At 36.5% G+C, this 15,476-nt stretch overlaps 1 protein-coding gene across 1 annotated transcript in view; it reads right to left on the bottom strand.

The window, feature by feature from the left end:
* LOC146397537 (uncharacterized) overlaps positions 1-15,476 on the bottom strand; it is a 462,781-nt gene that overhangs the window by 166,910 nt on the left and 280,395 nt on the right. The gene's annotated exons all lie outside the window — the stretch shown is intronic.

Below are 15,476 nucleotides of genomic sequence, written 5' to 3'. Positions count from 1 at the left end.
GGTTATCTAACTTTTTGTCTCTGTGTTTAGTTATTTCTGACTTCAGTTTTCAGTAGTTATGATAAATACAGCAAGGCATCTTTACTTGCCTCATTTTATGGATTTCATTAGTTTTACAACTTGTCAGACTTCTTTTTTTTTTTATCTTTTTAGGACCACACCCTCAGCATGTGGAGGTTCCCAGGCTAGGGGTCGAATTGGAGCTGTTGCCACTGGCCTACACCACAGCCACAGCAATGCAGGATCCAAGCTGTGTCTGTGACCTACACCACAGCTCACGACAAAGCTGGATCACTAACCCACTGAGCGAGGCCAAAGATCGAACCTACATCCTCATGGATGCTAGTCAGATTTGTTTCCACTGAGCCATGGCGGGAATGCCAGACTTCATTTTTAATTAAATCAAATATTGAGTTAAAATTGATCCATTTAAGTATAAATTACTACAGTTTTTACAAACATATACACCTGTGTAATTTTATCATAATAAAATAAATACCACAATTCTATTATCTCAAAATGTATCCTGAAAGAAGAGAGAAGAAACTTGTCAAAAAAAAAGAAAGAGAGATCTTCAATAAGTTAATCAATTTTCTATCAGAAAACTTGGAACCAGGAGTCGGTGGGTGGATGTACTGAAAGCACTGAAAGAAAAAAGAAAAACTATCAGCTGAGAATTCTACATCCATCAAATATGTTCTTCAAAAAAATGGGAGGAATTAAGACATTCCCAAATAAATGAACACTGAGGGATTTTGTTTCCACTAGACCTGCCCCTTTATATTTACATCTTGGTTTGTACAATAAATTATTTGGTCATCCATCTGTAGAAGTTTTTAGGTAACAACGTGTTTGATCTCAAGTAGTTAGACTGACAGGGAAGAGATATTGGAAAGACACCTAAACACCCACAGAATATATGATGACACTGAATTGGGTGTGAGGGAGACCCTGGCAGAGGGTGAAATACGAAGTATCTTCCTGTTACTTCATCAGCTTGAAACCAGAAGGTAGAAATTCACAAATTAAGCTCCCAGATCCATTAACCTGACTGTTTACTTGAACTGTAGACTTATATTAACAAGAAGGAGAAATGATAAAAGCTGAAGCCCAACACCAAGCAAAGTGGCTGATAGCTCATGTCTATAGAAAAATGCTCATACTAAGTCTGGAATGAGGAGGGGTGAGTTCTGTGGCTTTGTCTAAAATTAGCATAGGCTGCTTAGGGGACCAGGATAGCATGTAGGGATGAGCCAGAGAGAGTTAAAAATGGGTTAAATTCTTCAGGGAACTTCCATCATTTTCTGCACCCTCTCCTTCACTCACCTTCAAAGTTCTGAATTCCTCCAGTGACCACCCTTCTCAGATCTTCCCTTTCCCACAGTACTCAGATACTACCTAAGTCACCTCTCTTAAGTAAAACTTCCTTTCCTTTAAAGCAGCTGATTTGATTTTACAATAACAGTAATAATAGTAACTACAAATTAAAATTGACTGACTGAACATGTATACACAGGCAAATTTGTATATGCTGATTAAAATAATCACAGTCAGCACTTCACACATCTCATTTTTTTCACCTTTTAAAAATTAAAGTATGGTTGATTTACAACATTTTATTACTTTCAAGTATACAAAATAGTGATTCAATACTTTTTAAAATTATAGTCCCTTTAAAGTTATTTTTTTAATCTTTTGAAATTCAAACCAATCTTTACTAGAGTTGATTTACAGTGTTGTGCCAATTTCTGCTGTACAGCATAGTGACCCAGTCTTACACACATATACATTCTTTTTCCCATACTATCTTTCATCATATTCTACCACAAGAGATTGGATGTAGTTCCTTGTGCTATACAGTAGGACCTCATTGATTATCCATTCTGAATGTAAGAGTTTGCATCTACCAACCCCAAACTCACAGTCCATCCCATGGCTTCCCCCTTCCCCTTGGCACTCACAAGTCTATTCTCTATATCCATGAGGCTGTTTCTATTTTGTAGATAGGTTCATTTGTGCCATATTTTAGATTCCACAAGTAAGAGATATCATATAGTATTTGTCTTTCTCTTTCTAACTTCATTTAGTATGAGAATCTCTAGTTGCATCCATATTGCTGCAAATGGCATTGTTTTATGGCTGAGTAGTATTCCATTGTAAACTTATGCCACATCTTATTAGTCCATTCATCTGTAAATGGACATTTAGGTTGTTTCCATGCTCTGGCTATTGTGAATAGCGCTACAATGAAAATAGAGGGGCTTGTATCTTTTTGAATGAAAGTTTTGTCCAGATATATGCCCAGGAGTGGGATTTCTGAGTCATATGGTGGTTCTATATTGAGTTTTCTGAGGAACCTCCATGCTATTTTCCATAGTGGATGTACCAATTTACAATCCCATCAACATTGAAGGATGGTTCCCTTTTCTCCACATCCTCTCCAGCATTTGTTATTTGTTGAATTGTTGATGGTGGCCATTCTGACTGGTGATTTGCATTTCTATGAGTAGTAGCTTTGATTTGCATTTCTCTAATAGTGATGTTGAGCATTTTTTGATGTGCCTACTGGCCATCTGTATGTCTTCTTTGTAGAAATGTCTATTTAGGTCTTCTGCCCATTTTTCAATTGGATTGTTTGGGTTTTTTTGTTGTTATATGAGCTGTTTGTATATTTTGGAGATTAGACCCTGGTTGGTTGCATCCTTTGCAAAGATTTTCTCCCCATTTTGTGGGTTGTTTCTTCTTTTTTTAATGGTTTCCTTTGCTGTGCAAAAGCTTTTGATTTTAATTAGGTTCCATTGGTTTATTCTTGTTTTTATTGTCATTATTCTAGGAGGTGGATCAAACAAGATGTTGCTGTGATTTATGTCAAGGAGAGCTCTGCCTATGCTTTCTTCTAGAAGTAATAGTATCTGGCCTTATATTTAGATCTTTAATCCACTTTGAGTTTATTTTTGTGTATGGTGTTAGAGTATGTTCTAATTTCATTATTTTACATGTAGCAGTTTTCCCCACACCACTTATTGAAGAGACCATCTTTCCTCCACTGTATGTTCTTGCCTCCTTTATCATAGATTAGTTGACCATAAGTGCTTGGGTTTACCTCTGGGCATTCACTCCTGTTCCATTGATCTATATTTCTCTTTTGGTGCCAGTATAATACCATTTTGATAACTGTAGCTTTATAGTATAGTCTGAGGTCAGGAAGCATGATTCCTCCATTTTCTTTTTCTTTTTTTTTTTCAACATTACTTTGGCTATTAGGGGTCTTTTGTGTTTCCATACAAATTTTAAAATGTTTTATTCTAGTTCATTGAAGAATGTCCTTGATAATTTGATAGGGATTGAATCTGTAGATTGCCTTGGGTACTATAGTCACTTTGATGATATTGATTCTTCCAATCTAAGAGTATGGTATATCTTTCCATCTGTTTGTGTCATCTTTGATTTTTTTTTTTTTATCACCGTCTTATAGTTTTCAGAGTAAAGGTTGTTCGTCTCTTTAGTTAAGTTTATTCCTAGGTATTTTATTCTTTTTGTTGTGATGGTAAATAGGATGGTTTCCTGAATTTCTCTTTCTGATCCTTCATTATTAATATATAGAAATGCAATCAATTTGTGTGTATTAATTTTTTATCCTGAAACTTTGCCAAATTCATTGATGAGTTCTAACAGTTTTCTGGTGCTGTCTTTAGGGTTTTCTGAGTTTAGCATCATGTCATCTGCAAACAGTGGTAGTTTTACTTCTTTTCCAATTTCGATTCCTTTTATTTCTTTTTCTTCCTTGATTGTCATGGCTAGACTTCCATAACTATGTTGAATAATGGTGTTGAAAGTCAACATCCCTGTCTTGATGTCTATCTTAACAGAAATGTTTTCAGTTTTTCGCAGTTGAGAATTATGTTAGCTGTGGGTTTGTCATATATGGCTTTTATTATGGTGAGGTAGTTTCCCTCTATGCCCACTTTCTGGAGAGTTGTTATCAGAAATGGGTGTTGAATTTTGTCAAAAGCCTTTCCTTCATCTATTGAGATAATTATATGGTTTTTATTTTTCAGTTTGTTGATGTGGGTACCACACTGATTGATCTGTGGATATTGAAGAATCCTGGCATCCCTAGGATTGATCATGGTGTATGAGCCTTTTAATATATAGTTGGATTGGGTTTGCTAATATTTTGTTGAGGATTTTTGCATCTATGTTCATTAGCGATATTGGCCTATAATTTTCTTTTTGTGTGTGTTATCTTTGTCTGGTTTTGGTATCAGGGTGATGGTGGCCTCATAGAATAAGCTTGAGAGTATTCCTTCCTCTGCCATTTTTTGGAAGAATTTCAGAATAATAGGTGTTAACTCTTTTCTGACTGTGATAGAATTCGCCTAGAAGCCATCCATTCCTGGACATTTGTTTTTTTGGAAGTTGTTAATCACATTTTTAATTTCAGGGCTTGTGATTGGTCTATTCATATTTTCAGTTTCTTTCTGGTTCAGTCTTGCTAGGTTGTACCTTTTTAAGAACCTGTCCATTTCTTCTAGGTTGTCCATTTTATTGGCATATAGTTGCTTGTAGTAATCTCTTATGATCCTTTGTATAGCTGTGGCATTGGTTTTAACTTCTCCTTTTTCATTTCTAATTATAATGACTTGAATCCATCCTTTTAAACCGTAGATGATTAAGCTTTAAAAAACCCCGATATCTTATTTTCAAAGTAGTCTCACTTCATTTTTCTTTTTTGCTTTTTAGGGCCACATCAGTGACATATGGAAGTTCCCAGGATAGGGGTCAAGTTGGAGCTATAGCTTCAGCCTACACCACAGCCACAGCAACACAGAATCTAAGTGAGCCACATCTGACTCTGCACAGCTCATGGCAATGCTGGATCCTTAACCCACTGAGTGAGGCCAGGGATTGAACCTGTATCCTCATGGTTACTAGTCATATTCGTTTCTGCTGCACCACAATGGGAATTCCAGTAGTCTCACTTCTAATTGCTATTGCTGTTATTGTCGCTTTAAGCATATTTCCTAAAGCTCTCTAATTTCCTCATGCATCCATCTCTATATACCTGCAGATGTAATTCACCTAGCAAATTTTTCATGTGGTTTAAAGAGTAGAGAGTTTTATTCTCACCTTGGATTTCTTCTCACTATAGAAAAAAAAATGTGCTTCAATGAAAATCTCTATATTGCCTAGAAGATCTCTCTCCCTGGGTCATTGGTATATTTCTCTAGGTAATCTGGGGTAGTCTTTTATGCTTTTTGAAATATTTCACAATTATGTATTGTCTACATTAGGCACCCCCCCCTCTACTGCTACTGCATATTGTCTTTGAGCTTTTTTTTTATTATTATATTGGTTCTTTGGATTCTCTTTTGAAGAAGTTAAACATCTGCCTGGTTTCCTCATTGAATGAATTAAAATATAGTCTAACATGTGTTCACATTTCCATCTGAATGAGAGTCATAATTTTTTTTTTGTCTTTTTAGGGCTTCACCCATGGCATAGGGAAGTTTCCAGGCTAGGGATCAAATCAGAGCTGCAGCTGCTGGCCTATGCCCTAGCCTCAGCAATGCCAGAACTGAGCCACATCCATGACCTATGCCACAGCTTGCAGGAACACCAGATCCTTAACCCACTGAGCAATGCCAGGGATCAAACCTGCATCCTCCTGGATACCAGTCAGATTCTTAACCTGCTGAGCCACAACGGGAGCTCCAAGAGTCATATTTTTGATAGTCTGAAGATTATCTTTAGTGGCACAGACCTTTCCTCATTAATCACTTGTTAATCATTGTAGTATTTACATATCAACTTGGTGGTTTGTAATATTTACAGTTATAATGTTTTGATTTTATTTTATATTAAGCCTTGTAATTAATTCTGATGTTTTAAATGGGTTTATTATGTTCTTATAATACCAACACATTGACCCTGCTAGTAGTTTCATATTGCTTAATGCTGCCTCTCACATAGATATTGTTGCATTCTTACTCATAGTGGTATAAGCTTTAAAGTGATAGGCCAATGAATGTATTTCCTAGCTTCTGAAATTCAGTCAATAAGGATAGGACATGACCCACGGCTATAGTATCTGAAGTGATTCTGAGAAGCAACTTTCTGGGGGGAGTCAGAAATAACAAGTCTTGGATTAAGATGTGATGTCATATGCTATCGTATATCAACATCAAGTGGTACATTAGTTTTAAACTTTTATCCCTAACCCATATGAACAGTCAGCATGTAGCACATTCCAAAACTGCATCTGTATCTGCCACCCTTGTTCTGAGCCTTCTGGAATCACCCCACAGCACCACATGAATGATTTCTGATGAGCTCCAAGCATTTAATAGTACATATTTTAAGTCCTTAAAAAAAATGAATCCCTTTTCCTAACATCTATTTTTCCCTTTGCAATTTTCCTTAGTTGAGAGTCAGCCTTCCCTGGTCCCTCACTGTTAAGGCTGAGAGTGAGAATTTTCTTGGTGCCACTAAATTGATGACTCTCAGCAACATTGCCTGCTGTCTCTTCCCTACAACCTAAGTGCTTAATCACATTTGCCTATAAAGATGGCCTGTGTCTTTGTAATAGACATTGCACTAACTCATGGGAAAGGTTCAATGATCTGAATATGGAAAGATATGTTCGTATTTTATACAGTTTAAAATTAAGTCAGTGCACATGGCCAACCACCATTCATTCCCTATAATGATCTATGCCGTGATTTTTATTATATAAAATCTTCTGTTACTCAGTAATACCAGAAGTAGATACACCTGATCCAAAAGATGAGCTTGCAGGTGCTTCTTGTTCTAAAGGTATGCAGAACTCATCATCTACTTTCTTCCCTTGCAAAATTATATTGAAATACAGAAAAAATTCAGAAGTTAAATACACAGTGTTTTGTTTCGTTTTTAAAATCAACAACACTAGTTTTTCTAGTAGGAATTGCAATGCCCCCCCCCCCCTGTACTTTAAATCAAAATAAGTTAGAAGCAATGCCAAGATACTAATATGTTAGTGTAAGTGGAAGGGAGCAAGAGGGAGAAAGCATAGACAGGGTGAAGGTATCTTTTAAGTGCCACATCTACTGTTCTGTCTTGGGCCAATAGCCTCTCCTTCTCTGCCAGTGCCCACTGTTCTAAAGCACTATGCAGAGACAGTAAGAATCTCTTTTCCTTACCACCTTACACTAAAATCCCCATCCTTTATTACAACCTCCTAAAACGTGCTGCCTAGTGCAAAGAGGCTCTCAATGAGTCATATGCCATCCCCTTCAGAGATGCTTGGAGGATAACATCTTCCCACAGGGGCCCTTTTTAATTGGGAGGTCAATAGTAGGAGGCCTCATATTGTGCGAGCATTGACAATCTTAGGAACAGCAGTGGAAATCACTACCTGGTTGTTGCCATAGGGTAAGTCAGACAAATTGCTAACTCCTAACGTTTCTCACAACATTTTATTCTTAATTTATTATTCATATCTTTAGACTTATAGAACTTATTTTCATTTATCATAGAAAAATAGGTTCCACTTTTATTTCATCCACATATGAACTTAATTGAACCTACAGAATGCTCTTAATTTATCATGTATATTGAGATTCTATATTCTCTACTCTGCTTTACTGCTTTTCTTTGTCTTTTCCAGATTGAACAAAAGCTGATTTGATTTGATTATGTACTATAGAATAAATCAAAAAGCATTGAAGATTTTCAACAACTGTGTTAGATGTTAACATGTAGTCAAACACAATTTGTAAAGAAACTATCACAGTTACACGTATAATTTTATAATATTCAGTATGTGTCCTTCATGTACCAGGAAGCACATTACCAAGGGTCTGTGTCATCCTAGATTCTTCATGGCATTGGGACCAACTTCCATTCCTTTATTTGCTCAGTGTTTCAAGGTGTGGGTTATATAAAATGAGGTTTCTGACATATACCCATAAGCAGCTGTATGGTGTGGTATTGGACAGTTTGGATAATCTCTGTTTCAGAAGCCAGGCAACATTTCACAGGATGCCAAATCTAGGTCTGTGGAAGATATTCTTTGATGAAATACTAACAGGTGGAGTGAAGAACATCTATATCCTGTTGGAAATTGAAGTTTTCAGTGTCTCCTGAAGCTGTAGGGACAAACCACTCCATCAGCATGTTCAGATGTTGTGTTTGCATGTCAGAGTAAAAGCATGTACCAATGCCTGATGTGCACAACATGGCAAAAAAGACATGAAATTTCACTTTCTCTTACATGTTTCATTGGGAAAGTCTGGTTTCACAGTGCTCAGAAGTGGAAAATATAAAGATTTACTTTTCCATCTAGATGTGACCTCATACTGAACATGAGGTAACCTGCAAAGTCATCTTAATTTCCTGTGTGACTCTAAAATTACAGCAGAAGTTGTGTTAGTTCATATTATTTTCTTTCCTCAATGCTGAGAACTAATAGATGTAGTGAAGTTAGATTTCCAAGTGTAAAAAGAATACAAGTAGCCCACAGCTACTTTTAACTGTACATTTCATGGAATTTCATGAATGGTAACATAAATATAATTCACAACTTTCTGGGCCATACAAGGCCTTCCTATGCTCTGTCTTTGAGAGACCTACTCTTTCTAGTCTATCTGTTTGTACCAGCATAGAAAATGTCAAACACCACTTTTACAGAAACTATAATGGGGCAGTCACATAAACAAATTTAGTTACAGAATAGTTTAGTTTTTGAAAGTGTTTAGTTCTCTTCTAGTCACCTTGGATGTTAAGATTCCTCATCAAGTTCCATTCTCACTGTTCTTTTACAGGTGTTTTTTTGGCTATTTTGAACTTTTTTTTTCCATAAACTTTATTTGTTTGTTTTAATTACTCAATGAATTTATTACATTTATAGTTGTATAATGATCATTACAATCCAATTTTATAGGATTTCCATCCCACAACCCAGCACATCCCCTCTCCCCCTGAACTGTCTCCTTTGGAAACCATACGTTTTTCAGAGTCTGTGAGTCAGTATCTGTTCTGCAAAGAAGTTCATTCTGTCCTTCTTTCAGATTCCACATGTCAGTGAAAGCATTTGATGTTGGTGTCTCATTGTATGGCTGACTTCACTTAGCATGATAATTTCTAGGTCTATCCATGTTGCTAAAAATGCTGGTATTTCATTCTTTTTAATGGCTGAGTAATATTCCATTGTGTATATGTATCACATCTTCTTGATCCACTCCTCTGTCGATGGACATTTAGGTTGTTTCCATGACTTGGCTATTGTAAATAGTGCTTCAATGAACATCATAGTACATGTGTCTTTGTGAGTCGTGGTTTTCTCTGGATAGATGCCCAGGAGTGGGATTGCTAGATCCAATGGTAGTTCTATTTTTAGTTTTCTGAGGAATCTCCATACTGCTTTCCACAGTGGTTGCACCAATTTACAATCCCACCAACAGTGTACTAGTGTTCCTTTTTCTCCACACCCTCCCCAGACTTATTGTTTGTAGACTTTTGGATGATGGCCATTCTGGCTGGTGTAAGGTGGTACCTCAGAGTGGTTTTGATTTGCATTTCTCTAATAATGAGTGATGTTGAACATCTTTTCATGTGTTTTTTGGCCATTTGTATGTCTTCTTTGGAGAATTGTCTGTTTAGATCTTCTGCCCATTTTTGAATGGGGTTGTGTGTTTTTTTGGTATGGAGCTGAAGAAGGTGTTTATAAATTTTGGAGATTAATCCCTTGTCAGTTGATTCATTTGCAAAGATTTTATCCCACTCTATGGGTTGTCTTTTCGTTTTGTTTAGGGTTTCCTTTGCTGTGCAGAAACTTTTAAGTTTGATTAGGTTCAATTTGTTTATTTTTGTTTTTACTGTCATTACTCTAGGAGGTGGATCTGGGAAGATGTTACTGTGGTTTACATCAGAGAGTGTTTGGCCTATGTTTTCCTCTAAGAGTTTTATAGTGTCTGGTCTTATATCTAGGTCTTTAATCCATTTGGAGTTTATTTTTGAGTATAGTGTTAGGGAGTGTTCTAATTTCATTCTTTTCCATGTGGCTGTCCAGTTTTCCCAGCACCACTTATTGAACAAGCTGTCTTCTCTCCATTGAATATTCTTGCTTCGTTTGTCATAGATTAGTTGGTTGTAGGTGTGTGGGTTTAATTCTAGGCTTCCTATCCTGTTCCACTGATCTATATTTCTGTCTTTGTGCCAGTACCATACGGTTTTGATGACTGTTGCTTTGTAGTATAGTCTGAAGTCTGGGAGCCTGATTCCTCCAGCTCCATTTTTCTTTTTCAGGATGTCTTTGGCTATTCTGGGTCTTTTGTGCTTCCAAATAAACTTGAAAATATTGTTTGAGTTCTGTGAAAAATGTCCTTGGTAATTTGATAGGGATTGCATTGAATCTGTAGATTGCCTTAGGTAGTATAGTCATTTTGAGAATATTAACTCTTCCAATACATGAGCATGGTATATGTTTCCATTTATTTGTGTCATCTTTGATTTCTGTCATCGGTGTCTTATATAGTTTTCAGAGTACAGGTCTTTTGTCTCTTTAGGTAGGTTGATTCCTAGGTATTTTATTCTTTTGGATGTGATAGTAAATGGGATTGCTTCCCTAATTTCTTTTTCCGCTCTTTCATTGTTAGTGTATAGAAATGCTATCGATTTCTGTGTATTAGTTTTGTATCCTGCGACTGTGCCAAATTCATAGATGAGCTCTATCAGTTTTTGGTAGAGTCTTTAGGATTCTCTAGGTATAGTATCATGTCATCTGCAAATAGGGATAGTTTTACTTCTTCCTTTCCAATTTGGGTTCCTTTTATTTCTTTTAGTTCTCTGATTGCTGTGGCTAGGACTTCCACAACTATGTTGAAGAGTAGTGGCGAGAGAGGACATCCTTGTCTTGTTTCTGATCTCAGTGGGAACTCTTTCAGCTTTTCACCATTGAGAATGATGTTTGCTGTGGGTTTGTCATATATGGCCTTTATTATGTTGAGATAGGTTCCCACTATGCCCACTTTCTGAAGGGTTTTTTATCAGAAGTGGGTATTGAATTCTGTCAAAGGCTTTTTCTGTGTCTATTGAGAGGGTCATATGGTTTTTGTTCTTCAGTTTGTTAACGTGGTGTATCACATTGATTAATTTGTGGATATTGAAGAACCCTTGTATCCCTGGGATAAATCCCATTTGATCATGATGTACAATCCTTTTATTGTATTATTGGATGTGGTTTGCTAGTATTTTGTTGAGGATTTTTGCATCAATGTTCATCAGTGAAATTGGCCTGTAGTTTTCTTTTTTGTGGTATCTTTGTCTGGTTTTGGTGTCAGGGTAATGGTCACCTCATAGAATGAGTTCAGGAGTATTCTTACCTCTGCAATTTTTTGAAATAGTTTCAGAAGGAGAGGTGTTAGCTCTTCTCTAAATGTTTGATAGAATTCGCCTGTGGAGCCATTTGGACCTGGACTTTTGTTTGTTGGAAGATTTTTAATCACAGTTTCAATTACAGTACTTGTGATGGGTCCGTTCATCTTTTCTGTTTAGTCTTGGAAGACTGTACTTTTCTAAGAATTTGTCCATTTCGTCTATATCATCTAAATTATTGGCATATAGTTACATTTAGTAGTCTCTTATTATGATCCTTTGAATTTCTGTGATGTCCATTGTAACTTCTCCTTTTTCGTTTCTAATTTTATGGATTTGAGTCCTCTCTCTTTTTTTCTTGATAAGTCTGGCTAAGGGTTTATCAATCTTGTTGATCTTTTCAAAGAACCAGTTTTTAGTTTCATTGACCTTTTCTATGGTTTTCTTTGTTTCTATTTCATTTATTTATGCTCTGATCTTTATGATTTCTTTCATTCTGCTAACTTTAGGTCTTGTTTGTTCTTCCCTCTCTAGATGCTTTAGATGTAAACTTAGGTTGTTTATTTGAACTTTTTCTTGTTTCCTGAGGTATTACTTGTATTGCTGTAAATGTTTCTCTGAGAATGGCTTTTGCTGCATACCATAGGTTTTCGAGTGTTGTATCCTTGTTGTCATTTGCTTCTAGGTATTTTTTAATTTTCTCTTTGATTTCTTCAGTGATCCATTGGTTGTTTAGTAGCATGTTGTTTAGTCTCCACATGTTTGTGTTTTTTGAGGTTTTTTTCTTGTTGATTTCCAGTCATATAGCATTGTGGTTGGAAAAGATGCTTGATATGATTTCAATTTTCTTAAAGTCACTGAGGCCTAATTTGTGGCCCAGAATGTGATCAATCCTAGGGAATGTTCTGTGTGCACTTGAGAAGAATGTGTATTCTGCTATTTTGGATGGAATGTCCTACAAATATCTATTAAATCCATCTGGTCTAATGCTTCATTTAGGTCCTGAGTTTCCTTATTGATTTTCTGTCTGGATGATCTGTCCATTGCTATGAGTGGGGTGTTAAAGTCCCCCACTATTATTGTGTTATTTTCAATTTCTCCTTTTAAGGTTGTTAGTAGTTGGCTTATATATTGAGGTGATCCCATGTTGGATGCATGCCGGAGGCCAGCTCCAGCAGCCAGGGAGTGTACACTTTTCCCCGAAGGAGAGTGACACACGTTGGCAGATGCACACGGAGACAACCTCTTTGTCCCTTCCTTCAGGGTGCTGGACTGCTCAAATTTTATTGGCATAAGTGGTTGAGTATATAGACAGTTTCTAACTACAGATTACATCATAGTGTTAAAAGAACGTCAGTTAACTTTTACATGGTATAGCAGCTATACATCACGTTCTAAGATCTTTATCTTTAAATTTAGTGAGTACAATTTAAGGGCAATTAAGTAAAATACATCATGTGGAAAGGAGGAGACTCAGTACAAATCATCCCATGGCCAGCCAGTCTCCACAAGTTGAAGAGGTCACAGACACAAGAATTTGGCATTCACAAATCTTGTTTTTAGACTGGTGCTTATCTTTAAAGCATTATGGCAATGAGACGGTGTAAGAAAATATAAACCAACTTAACTAGCTCTCACTTAAAAGCTTTTATAACTCATAGCTAGGTGTCTTTTGATCAAGAATAATATATGTCTAACTTCTATGAACCTCATTAAAATCCCAACTCTAAAGTTTACTATATAACTAGTTAGTAGATAAACACTATGTTTTTAATTAAGTTGGATTTAAATAGGGGAAAGTCCTTCAGGATGAAATTCTTATTATATTATCATTGTAATTTTGTTAAATCACAAATCACCACAGGAAAATAAGAATGGAAATTAAGAATAATAAGTAAATAATCAGGAAAGACTGAGGAAAAAACTGAATAGCAAAACAATAGGAAAGACTAGGTCACCTGAGAAACAATCCATGTTTTCCAGCACAAACATGGAAATTGTTTTCCCAGGAAAGCCCCAGATCTTCCACATCAACATCAAAATGAGAGCTGTGTAACCTGAGGACTGCCTTCGGCTTGTACCATACAGGCAGGCTTTCATCCTGACCAGAAGCCCACCTTCAGCATGCACCATTCAGGCAGGCTTTTATCCCGACCTGAAGCCCACCTTTGGCTTGTACCATTCAGGTGAGCTCCCTTGCTTGGTTAGGAACCTGGCTTTAGGTTTTTCTGCCGTCAGGCAAGGTCCTTTTTTCGAGTCCCTGCATCTTCTCAGCTCACCGCAGATGCGTATATATTTCCAATTGTTTGTCTTCATATTGGAGTAATCCTTTGATCATTATGTAATGTTCTTCTTTGTCTGTTATAATATTCTTTATTTTAAGGTCTGTTTTGTCTGATATGATTATGCTACTCCATTTTCTTTTGATTCCCATTTGCATGGAATATTTTCTTCCATCCTCTCACTTTCAATTTGTATGTGTCCCTAGAAGTGAAGTGGGTCTCTTGAAGAAAGCATATACATGGATCTTGTTTTTGTATCAATTCATCCAGTCTATGTATTTTGGTTGGTACATTTAGTCCATGTACATTTCAGGTAATAATTGATAATGTTTGTTCTTGATGCCATTTAATTGACTCTTTTGGATTTGTTTTTGTTGCTCTTTTTTCTTCCCTTCTTCTCTTGTTCTCTCCTCTTCTGGTTTGATGACTATCTTTAGTGTTGTATTTGAGTTGATTTTTCTTATTTGTTTGCGTATCAATTGTAGATTTTTGATTTGCAGTTATTCTGAAGTTTTGATATAGGGAAATATATATGATTGTTTTTTAAATTGTTGGTCTCCTAATTGCAAGTGCATCTCCAGTGTTCTGCATTTGTATTTTCCTCTTCTCACAATTTCTGAATTTGGTAGCATATTTGTGTGTGGATGATTTCTGACCTTTACTGTATATATGCCTTTACTGTTGAGCCTTGTCATTTGTGGTATTTTTGTTTCTAGTTGTGGCCTTTTCTTTTCTGCCTAAAGAAGTTCCTTCAGTATTTGTTTTAAAACTGGTTTAGTAGTGCTGAATTCTCTTAGCTTTTTCTTATCTGTAAAGCTTTTGATTTCTCCTTCAAATCTGAATGAGAGCCTTGCTGGGCAAGGTAATCTTGTTTGGAGTTTTTTTTTCCTTTTATCACTTTAAGAATATCCTGCCATTTCCTTCTGGCCTGGAGAGTTTCTGCTGAAAAATCTGCTGATAACCTTATCAGGGTTCCCTTGTGTGTTACTTGTTTCTTTTCCCTAGCTGCTTTCAATATTTTCTCTTTGTCTTTAATTTTGGTCAGTTTGATTATTATGTGTCTTGAGGTGTTCCTCTCGAGTTTATTTTATATGGTACTTGTGCTTCCTGGATTTGAGTGAGTGGTTCCTTTCCCATGTTAGGGAATTTTTTGGCTATTATCTCTTTGAATATTTTTTCTGTTCCCTTTTCTCTCTCTTCTCCTTCTGGCACCTATATAATATGGATGTTGGTGTGTTTAATGTTGTCCCAGAGTTCTCTGAGACTCTCTTCATTTGTTTTCAAGCTTCTTTATCTTTTCTGTTCTGTATCAGTGATTTCCACTAGTCTGTGCTATATTCTGCTGTTGGTTGCTTCTAATGAATTTTTTATTTCGGTTATTGTATTTTTGCATCTCTGCTTGCTTAAGTTTTAAATCTTGTATTTCTTCACCCAATGTTTGTTGTAAATTATCAGTCTTTGCCTCCAGTTTATTTCTAATGTCTTGCATCGTCTTCACAATCATCACTCTATTTTTCCTGATACCTCCAGATCACTTGGCTGTTTTTCTGTTTTGTTTTGTTTTTTTCCTTGTTCCCTTTTCTAAGTTACAGTTCTCTGCCTTTTCATTTTTAAGGTTTTTGATCTGGTCTCCTTTTTGCAGACAATAGAGTTGTAGCCTCTCTTACTTCTGATGTCTGCCCCCATTGTGGCTGAAGTTGGTACAGGGGCTTGCTGTAGGCTTCCTGATGGGAGGGACTGGTGCCTCCCCACTGTTAGGTGGAGCTGATTCTTATCCCTCTGGTGGGTGGGGCTTTGTCTCTGGGTGAGATTAGAAGTGGCTGTGTGCCTGGGGGGGGA

This window comes from Sus scrofa, chromosome 13, assembly GCF_054392235.1.
Source record: "Sus scrofa isolate SSC_HxYL_T2T_F1_AM1 chromosome 13, Sscrofa_HxYL_maternal_Yorkshire_Landrace_v2.0, whole genome shotgun sequence".
NCBI lineage: Eukaryota > Metazoa > Chordata > Mammalia > Artiodactyla > Suidae > Sus > Sus scrofa.
The sequence above is the reverse complement of the archived record's forward strand: the minus strand, read 5'-3'. Positions and strand labels throughout refer to the sequence as shown.